This window comes from Protopterus annectens, chromosome 8.part0 (genome assembly GCF_019279795.1).
Source record: "Protopterus annectens isolate FY-2018-M chromosome 8.part0, PAN1.0, whole genome shotgun sequence".
Lineage (NCBI taxonomy): Eukaryota > Metazoa > Chordata > Ceratodontiformes > Protopteridae > Protopterus > Protopterus annectens.
In genome coordinates, this window is record NC_056741.1 from 548,558,332 (window position 1) to 548,567,432 (window position 9,101).

At 42.3% G+C, this 9,101-nt stretch overlaps 1 protein-coding gene across 1 annotated transcript in view; it reads right to left on the reverse strand.

The window, feature by feature from the left end:
• The window catches only part of LOC122808922 (thrombospondin type-1 domain-containing protein 4-like), a 2,399,573-nt gene that overhangs the window by 696,845 nt on the left and 1,693,627 nt on the right, over positions 1 to 9,101 (reverse strand). The window lies entirely within an intron of this gene.

Consider the following 9,101-nt stretch of genomic DNA (forward strand, 5'->3'; position numbering starts at 1 on the left):
TTGTTAGGGAGGACCTTCAACAGATCAAGGAAACTATAGACCCATTAGTCTGACTACACTTGTTTGCAAAGCCATGGAAAGAAATATCATGGAAATTAACAAGGACATAGGAGACCTTCAGATACTGGATCCATCCCAGTCTGGCTTTGTCAAAGAAAAGTTATGCTTACTGAATCTGGTGGACTTCTTTGAAAAGGTCACTAAGGCAATGGATGAGGGAGAAAATGGTGCATACTGCCTACCCAGATCTGGTTAAAATGTTTGATACAATACCCCACTCGGGTATTGGGTATTGTCAACAAACTTATGGAACTAGGTATAAACCCCTTTATAATATGCTGAATAGCTAGTTGGCTCACTGATAGAACCCAGGAGGTTAGAATTGGTGAGACCACATTCACAAAGAGGTCAGTCACCAGTGAAGTCTACCAGGTTTCTGTGCTGGGCCTACTCCTCTTTGGCATCTACGTCCTGGATGTCAAAGCCAATGTTAAAGGCCTTTGGCTGACCATGTTCTCTGATGACTGCAAACTGGGAACAGTCTTTGAATCCCCCCCCCCCCCCGCCCCCAGGATAAGAGCACTCTTCAGGAAGTTCTAATACAGAAAAACACTTGGTGCCAAAGTCATGGCTTAACACTCACTACCAAGGAATGGGTTATAGTGCCTTTTGGGAAGTCTACCACCCCGGGTAACTATGTCATCAATAAAACACCCTTAAAAGTCGATTCACTAGTCAGGGATCTGGAAACTCATCTAGGCAGTAACCTAGCGTTCGACCAGCATGTGTCCAAGACAGTAAGAAAATCCTTTTATGTTGCTCAACTTACAAGCAAGGGCATGGCATCTAGGTCCAGACCGGTCATCATACCACTGTACATGGCCCTCATCAGAACCATCACTGAATATAATGCCCCCTTTGGTACATATCTTACCAGATGCATACAGCAACTGGAAGGTCCACAGAGGTTCTTTACAAAGAATACAAGGAATAAACACAGTGTCCTACACTGATTGCCTCAAAGCCCTGTCTCTTTACTTGGCATCATACGCACTTCTGAGATGAAATTTTTGCCTAACAAACATGGCACATCTGAACCCTGTTAAGATGTACCTTTTGCATATCTGCAAAACAAACAGCATCAGAACTACTAGATTAAAATACTTACATTTTGCTTGTAACAAAAACAGAACATGTTGGAGAGAGATATGTTTCTCAGAGAATTCCCATTTTCTGGAATAGGCTCCCCATCTATATGAAGCAGAGTTCCTCCCTGTCCCTTTTTAAGTGCAACCTGGACCAATGGATGGGTAATCAAAAATTCACCCTTGATCTGGCTCCTATGTCTGTAATGGACAGAGGTAGTCAAGTACATCACCACTTATAAATCAAATTTGTGTGTCAAACTTGGGTTGCATGGCTAGGCTTATAAGGGCCCTAATGGTTGTTTGCCTAGTAAACACCAATGAACCTATTACAAACTGTAAGAGATACTCAGTTTTAAATATGTAATAATGGATAAAAGTCATATGCTAAAAAGTAATGTGATAAAAAATAATGGGATGAAAACATCTTGTGATAAAGTAATATGACATCTGCAAATACAAAATTAAATATGATTGCCATTTTTGTAACAATTTTTAAAAAAACAGAAATAAATATTGCAACATCAGAACAATCATTTCCTTTCTCACTGCCTTCATTTTAAGAATGCTAGCAATACTGATAGATTAATTCAGACCAGAGGGTTGGTTGGCATTAAGTTTGAGCTGCCAATAAAGTTCATGATATCCCAATATTTTGAATAAGTTTAGCAACTCCCCCTGCCAAAATCATGTTAATTTTTTCCAGCATTATGAAAATGAAGTTGGAAAACATCTCACAGTCGCCATGTTTATTTAACACATTGTTAGCTGAACCCTTTCTAATGTTGTAAACATGCTCATATATTCTTTCCCTTATGCCGAGTTCAGTTTTGCCAGTGCAGAATACGTCATACAATGAGCAATTAGCTAAATAAGCAAGTGCTCTAGTCTTATAATTTGCCCTGACATGTCCAAATGCAACTATACACTTTCACATTGATAAAACTACATAGCTTGCAGTGACCATATGTCCTGGTCTCACCCAGCTCTACGATAAAATATGTTCTCACCATTAAATTCCAGTGTGTTTTTGATGTTAGTCCCTGTCCTGTAAATAAATCCAGGGGCAGTACCTAATGTCTCTCTAGTGTTGTCAAAATGACAAACTGTTCTCCAGTTAGTATCAATTATTTTTTCAATGTCATGCACATCACTGCTGTAAGTTAAAATCATAAATCTACTGAAATTGGTAGATTGTGAGTGGTTCATACCTCCAACTTCATCATGACGTTTGAGAAGAGAGATTTATCTCTACCCTCTCCCTTCCTGCATGTATCTTATGGTGTCAGCAAGGAAACATTAGACCCCTTGGCCTAAACATACCACTTACGTTGATCAACTCAGTGTAAAAGTCATAATCATCATATATTAATCTGGAAAGACTGACCATCTGGGCTTTCCCCAGGCTGTTTATTTTATTTATTTATTTATTTATTGAGAGGGTAGCAACTCCTGTACTGCAAATAGGAATTTGGAAAAAAGTCTCTTTGTGGTAAATAGTCAAGGAACAGCATAGAGAAAAACTTTTATGCAACCACACATCTAGGTAAGAGATACCATCATATGCAAAGCTGTAAGCAAAATATAAGAAAAAAGTAATATCTTCCAACTGATGTAGCAACTCTTCAGTACCTTAAATAAGCTATGCAGTGGTTCCTGCAGGAGTGAGAAAATACAAAAATTGGTTTCCCATTACCATAAGATCAAATAAGCGTACAAGGGGACCGCAAGTTGCCCCCATAGTCACATCACTAATCTGGTGGTAAAACTCCCCCCTTCAAAGGTAACAATATTGTTGAATAATACAGACTTGTATTGTTTCTTCCAAAAAGTTAACGTCCTGACAGAAAGGGAAGCATCCCCCATTAGAGCCTCCTTGAACCACCTTAAACCCAGGTCCTGTAGTATGACTTAAAAAATGTCTTTGATGTCAACAGTCACTAAGATGGCATCCATATTGGTTTTGTAGTACTGGAAAACCAATTTTGTATTTTCTAGCTCCTGCAGCAACCATGGCAAGGCTTACCAGAGGTACCCAGATGAAATCCTTATTTTGGCAAGGTACTTAACAGGTGCTACATAAGTCTGTACAGTTTTTGGAAGAAATTACTTCCATCCTACATGTCACTTACAACTTTACATATGATGGTATCTCTTATGTAAACGTGTGATTATATAAGAATTTTTCTCTCTGCTGCTGTTCCTCAAACATCTACTGCAAAGTATTTTTTTTCAAATTCATATTTGCACTCCAGGAGTTGCCATCCTCTCCAAAAAAAAAAAAAAAAAAAAAAAAAAAAGGGCCAGATGGTCCGTATCTCAATATCTGATGATGACAACTTTTGCACTTAGCTGCTCAACTTAAGTGGCATGTTTAGGGGAGAGGAGCATCCCTGATCATCTCCTTGCTGACACCATGAGATATGTGCAGGAATAGAGGGCATGGATATTCACCCCTACTCTCAAAAGTAGTGATGAGGGTGGGGTACAAATCCCTCACAATTTACCATTTTTGACAGATTTATGATTTTAAATTACAGCAAGAATATGCATGGCATACAAAAAATAATCCATACTATCTGGAGAATAATTTATCTTTCTTCAGCACTACAGAGACATTAGGTACTGCCCATGGATTTACTTACAAGAGCGGGTCTAACATAAAAAATATATTGGAATTTAAGGCTAAAACAACTGGACAACTGGCACACAGCTGGGTGGGACCAGGAAATGTGGTCACTGTAAGTTACGTACTTTTACTAATGTCGATGTGCTTTCCAAGTTCACGTTCGTGGTTCTGGAAAAAAAATTAACATGACCTCAGGCATGGTAAGTTTGGAAACTTTTTTGGAATACCATGCACTTTACTGGCAGCTCAGACTTAATGTCAACCACGCTCCTGGCCTGAATGAATCTATCAGTATTTTTTTTTTAAACAAGAAAGATTTTTATTAAATTAGCATGTATGACATAGGCTATGTTACATGTACATAAATTACAATAAAAGTACAGTTTTGTACCTACCACAAATGTAGATGTTCGAAGATCCACATTGCTGCAGTCATAACCTGTGGGTAGTCCGCTGTCCTCGGTCGGCCCGAATACCAAAGAGTTAGGCTGGCGTCGGTCATGGTCGCTTAGATCTGACGTCAGTACGCCGTGGTACTAAAGCGCATGACCGACGTCATATCCTCAGTCTTTCTTGCCCCAGATGTCAGAAGGCCCTAAAAAGAAAGGCCATAGCCAAAAAACAGAAAAAACATCCAACCACCCATTTACAAACAATATTTACAACCCAAACCACACAACCACCCCAAACTACAGTGGGGAAGGAGGGAGGGTAAATTGGACTGCAGCAATGTGGATCTTCGAACATCTACATTTATGGTAGGTACAAAACTGTACTATGTTCTTCATCTCACATTGCTGCAGTCATAACCTGTGGGTAGAATCCCAAAGCAAAGGTAAAGGGAGGTTGGCAAAATCATAAAGCATTAGGAGCTGCTAACATGCCCTACAAAACTGCAGTGGCAAACCCAGCCCTAGATTTAGAATAAAGAGGGAGATGATAATGTTTAGAAAAAGTGTGCACTGAACTCCAAGTAGCTGCCTCCAAAATATCTTTAGTAGCTACACCCCTTAAAAAAGCAGTAGAAGTGGCAGTAGCCCTAGTGGAATGAGGTCTGATTCCAGCCGGAATCTCCTTACCATGATGAGAATAACAAAAAGCAATACAATGGCCAATCCACTTAGAAATAGTTTGTTTAGAAACAGGTTTCCCCTGAGAACCCAAAGCAAAAGAAACAAACAATTGTTGAGACTGTCTGAACCCTTTAGTTCTGCTCAAATAATAACGCAACTGCCTGTGAATATCCAAAGAATGCAAAATTTTTTCCCCTTTATTTTGGGGATCAGCATAAAATGTAGGCAAATGAATAGATTGGTTCAAGGCCACATTTGAAACAACTTTAGGCATAAAAGTAGGGTTAGTACGCAGGGTTACCCTATCCTTATGAAAAATCAGGAAGGGTTCAACTGCCATTAAAGCCTGTAGTTCAGATACCCTTCTAGCAGACGTAATGGCCAACAAAAAAGCAGTCTTTCAAGACAAAAACTTCAACTCAGCTGTAGCAGCAGGTTCAAAATGAGGTAAAGAGAGTTTTTCCAACACAAAATTGAGATCCCAGGAAGGAGTAGGAGCTCTACGTGGGGGTCTTATGTTCTTTGCCGCTCTAAGAAATTGCTTAAACAAAGGATGAGAAAATAATGGTGGGTCACAGTCATAGTGAGCAGAAATGGCTGCAGCATGAACTTTTGCAGAGGAGAAAGACAAACCTTTGTCTAGTAATTCTGTAAGATACTGAAGGGAAACACTCAAATTAGGAACTGACACCTCAAAGCTCTTTGCTTTGCTCCAAAGAAAAAATCTCCTCCATTTATTAGCATAAACTTTCCTTGTACTAGGCCGTCTGGCCTCCAAAATAACATTCAAAACTTGTTGAGGAAGCTGCGACCCTCCAGGGTCTAGAACAGAATATGCCAGGCTGTCAGATGCAGAGACTGTATCCTGACATTGAGGAAATGATTGTCTGCCTGGGACAAAAGGTGTGGAATTGATGGCAAAGGCCAAGGAGGCTCCCGAACTAAACTCCTCAGCAGAGGGTACCAGTGCTGACGTGGCCAATCTGGAGCTATTAGAATCATGGAGGGCTTGTCCTGTCTGACCTTCAAGAGTACCTTGGGAAGGAGAGGCAGAGGAGAAAAGGCATAGACGTGAAGATTGTTCCAACTGAAAGATAGAGCATCCACTTTCCAAGCTTTTGGATGAAACATCTTTGTGCAAAACTTTGGCAGCTGGAAATTTAGTGGAGAAGCGAACAGATCTATGTCTGGAGTCCCCCAAATCACTGTCAACTGTCGAAATACATGAGGATCCAATTTCCACTCGTGGGGATCCACCATCTGTCTGCTCAAAACATCTGCTAAGGAGTTCTGTGCTCCTGGCAGAAACCTTGCCTGAAGAGTGAGGTGCAAACTGAGAGCAGTCTCCCACAAAATCATAGCTTGCCTGCAAAGAGGGTACGAATGGGTTCCCCCTTGCTTGTTGATGGACCACATGACAGTTGTGTTGTCTGTTTGAATCAACACTTGTCCTGGGCGAAGTAGATCCTTGAAAGCCATCAATGCAAATTGGACTGCTAACATCTCCTTCATGTTGATATGCAAATGTTGAAGTCTGGCAGGCCACGTGTCTTGAACCCATTTTCCATTGAGGTGTGCTCCCCAAGCCGTGTCTGAGGCATCTGTCGTTAAGATCTGACTCGCCTCTGGTCGGGTCACAGAGAGTCCCTTGTTTAGGTGACATTCCTGAGCCCACCACAAAAATTCCTTTTGAATGCAAGGTATTATCTGAATGACAGTGTCCAAATCGTTGCAGTGTTGAGTCCATACACTTTTGAGATACCATTGTAGCTTCCTCATATGCAGTTTGGCATTGGGAAGCACCAGAATACAAGATGCCATGAACCCCAAGGCTTGAAGGACTGTCCTTGCAGTCAGCCTGGACCGTAGAGACAATTGCTGGAAGTAAAGGGTGAGATTTCTTTGCTTGTCCGGGGTCAAAAACGCCATCTGAGAGGCTGTATTCAGTCTCACACCCAGAAAGCACATGTCCTGAGAGGGTACTAGACTGGACTTTATTTCGTTCACAGAATACCCTAGGCACCTTAACACTGCCATAACATACTGTAGATGGTGAAGTAGCTTGTCTTTGTCTTGAGCAAGAATCAGGCAATCGTCCAAATAAGGATAAATTTGTATTCCTCTTAACCTTAAGAAGGCTATCATCGGAGCCAGAACCTTTGTGAACACCCTGGGCGCAGTAGATAAGCCAAAGGGCAATGCAGAGAACTGATAATGTAAAGTCCCAGCCAAAGCAGGAATCTCCTGCAGCTGGGCCTGATAGGAATATGAAGATAAGCCTCTTTGAGATCCAGAGTTACCATCCAGTGATCTTTGCCTAGCAGAGGCAGAAGTTGTTGCAAAGTCAACATTTTGAATTTTGGTATGTCCAGGTATGTGTTGAGAATTGACAAATCCAGAATTGGCCTCCAAGTGTTTCCTTTCTTTGGTACAAGAAACAGGCGAGAATAAAATCCTAGGCCCACTTCTGACGGAGGGACCTGCTGGATAGCCCCCATTTGTAAAAGTAAAGAAATCTGTTTGTGAGCCTCCACCTTTTGCTGAGGAGGAACGTCTGGCATGCCTTTGAAAGGAGGCAATGTGTGGAAGTAAAACTTGTAGCCTCGGTTTATAATGTCCAACACCCATTTGTCCTGGGTGACTAAAAGCCAATTTTGCCTGAAAAGTGCCAACTTTCCTCCCAGAGGAGCTGCCAGACAGAAATGATCGGGCAGCTGAAGATGCAGGTCATTGGGTCTGTTTACGAAAGGACTGGCCCCTGCCCACACCTGTAGACTGTGCAGGGGAACTCCACGTCCTAGGCCTGAAAGATCCCTGTGCATGAGCTCTGCCCCTACCACGCCTAGATCTGCCCCTAGACTGTAAATCAGAAGAAGGGTAAGCCCATCCCTTAGTAGGCCAATTTCTGCTAAACTTAGGGGGCTGCACCTGTAAAAATTCCTTAACAGTCTGCATAGACTTAGCTTTGTCTTCCATTTTCTTCAAGACTGACCCCACAGGAGAACCAAACAAAACTTCAGACTGAAGGGGAGCATCCAAAATTCGAGCTTTAACATGCTCTGACAAGTTCTGATCCTTAAGCCAGGCGTGCCTACGAATAACTGATCCAGTGGCAGCCACCCTGGAAGAAGCCTGTAAAGCATCAAAACCACACTGCAAAGAATGCTTACCCACCTGATCAGAGGCATGAACCAAATACTGTAATTCCTTACACTCTATGCCCTCTGCTAAAGCATCTACCTTAGATTTTAACTGACTAAGGAGAAAATTCTGGTACTTCAGCATATGAAACTGGCAATTCAAAGCCCTCATTGCAAGAGTGGAAGAGGTATACACTTTTTTACCCCACCTATCCAAAGCTCTAGAGTCTTTATCCATAGGAACTGGATTCTTAACAACAGAAGCCCTGACACCCTTAGGTCCCTGGCTAATAGTTTCTGGGTCAGCCCTTGGGCTCTTATACAAATATTTATGAGCCTCTGGCACCCGATAATACCTGTCTGGCTTAACCGGGGCAGGAGGCAAAGAGTATGGATTAAGAGAAGCCTCAGAGAAAACATCCTGAACAACATCCAAAACAGGAGGTATAGCCAAGGGCCTATGTTGAGGTAAAAACAAAAATTCCCTAAGCCTCTTTCGGGAATCTGAGAAATCCTGACCTTCCCATTTAAAGTGCTCCCTCATAGAATGCAGGGTTTCTGAAAAAGAAAAATCCCCTGGAGGGGAAGCAGAAGGGCTAGAATTCTCTGCGTCTGAATCAGAATAAGGGGGAAAATCCTGAATGTCTTCAGCCGAAGACTCTGAATAATTTGAAGAATGTTCCAAACCTTCCACCTCTGGCTCCACCCGAGGCCTCTTATCTGGAGGGGGCATAGAACCTCTGATCAAGGTAATCAAATCTTCTGCCATTTTAAGCATGTGTTTTTTAGGTACAGAACCTGCAGAACTAGGACTGACGCCAGAGGAAGACAAACCAGGCCTGGCCTTGGAAGGTACCTTAGAGACAGAGGGAGAAGGCCTAACCACCTTATGTAAAGCAGGGAGTACAGCAACCTGAGAGGCCCCCTCAGCCTGACCCGACTCGTGAGAGGCCACATCATGCAAAATTAAAGGCTCCCCCTGAGACTCAGCTGAAACCTCGGCTGGATCCACAGATTCCACCGTGGTTTCTAAAGAACCGGCGTCCGGAACGGACGACTCATCCTGCTTGGACTTTAACGATTTTTCCTTACGCTTCTTAGCGGTAGCGGGCGT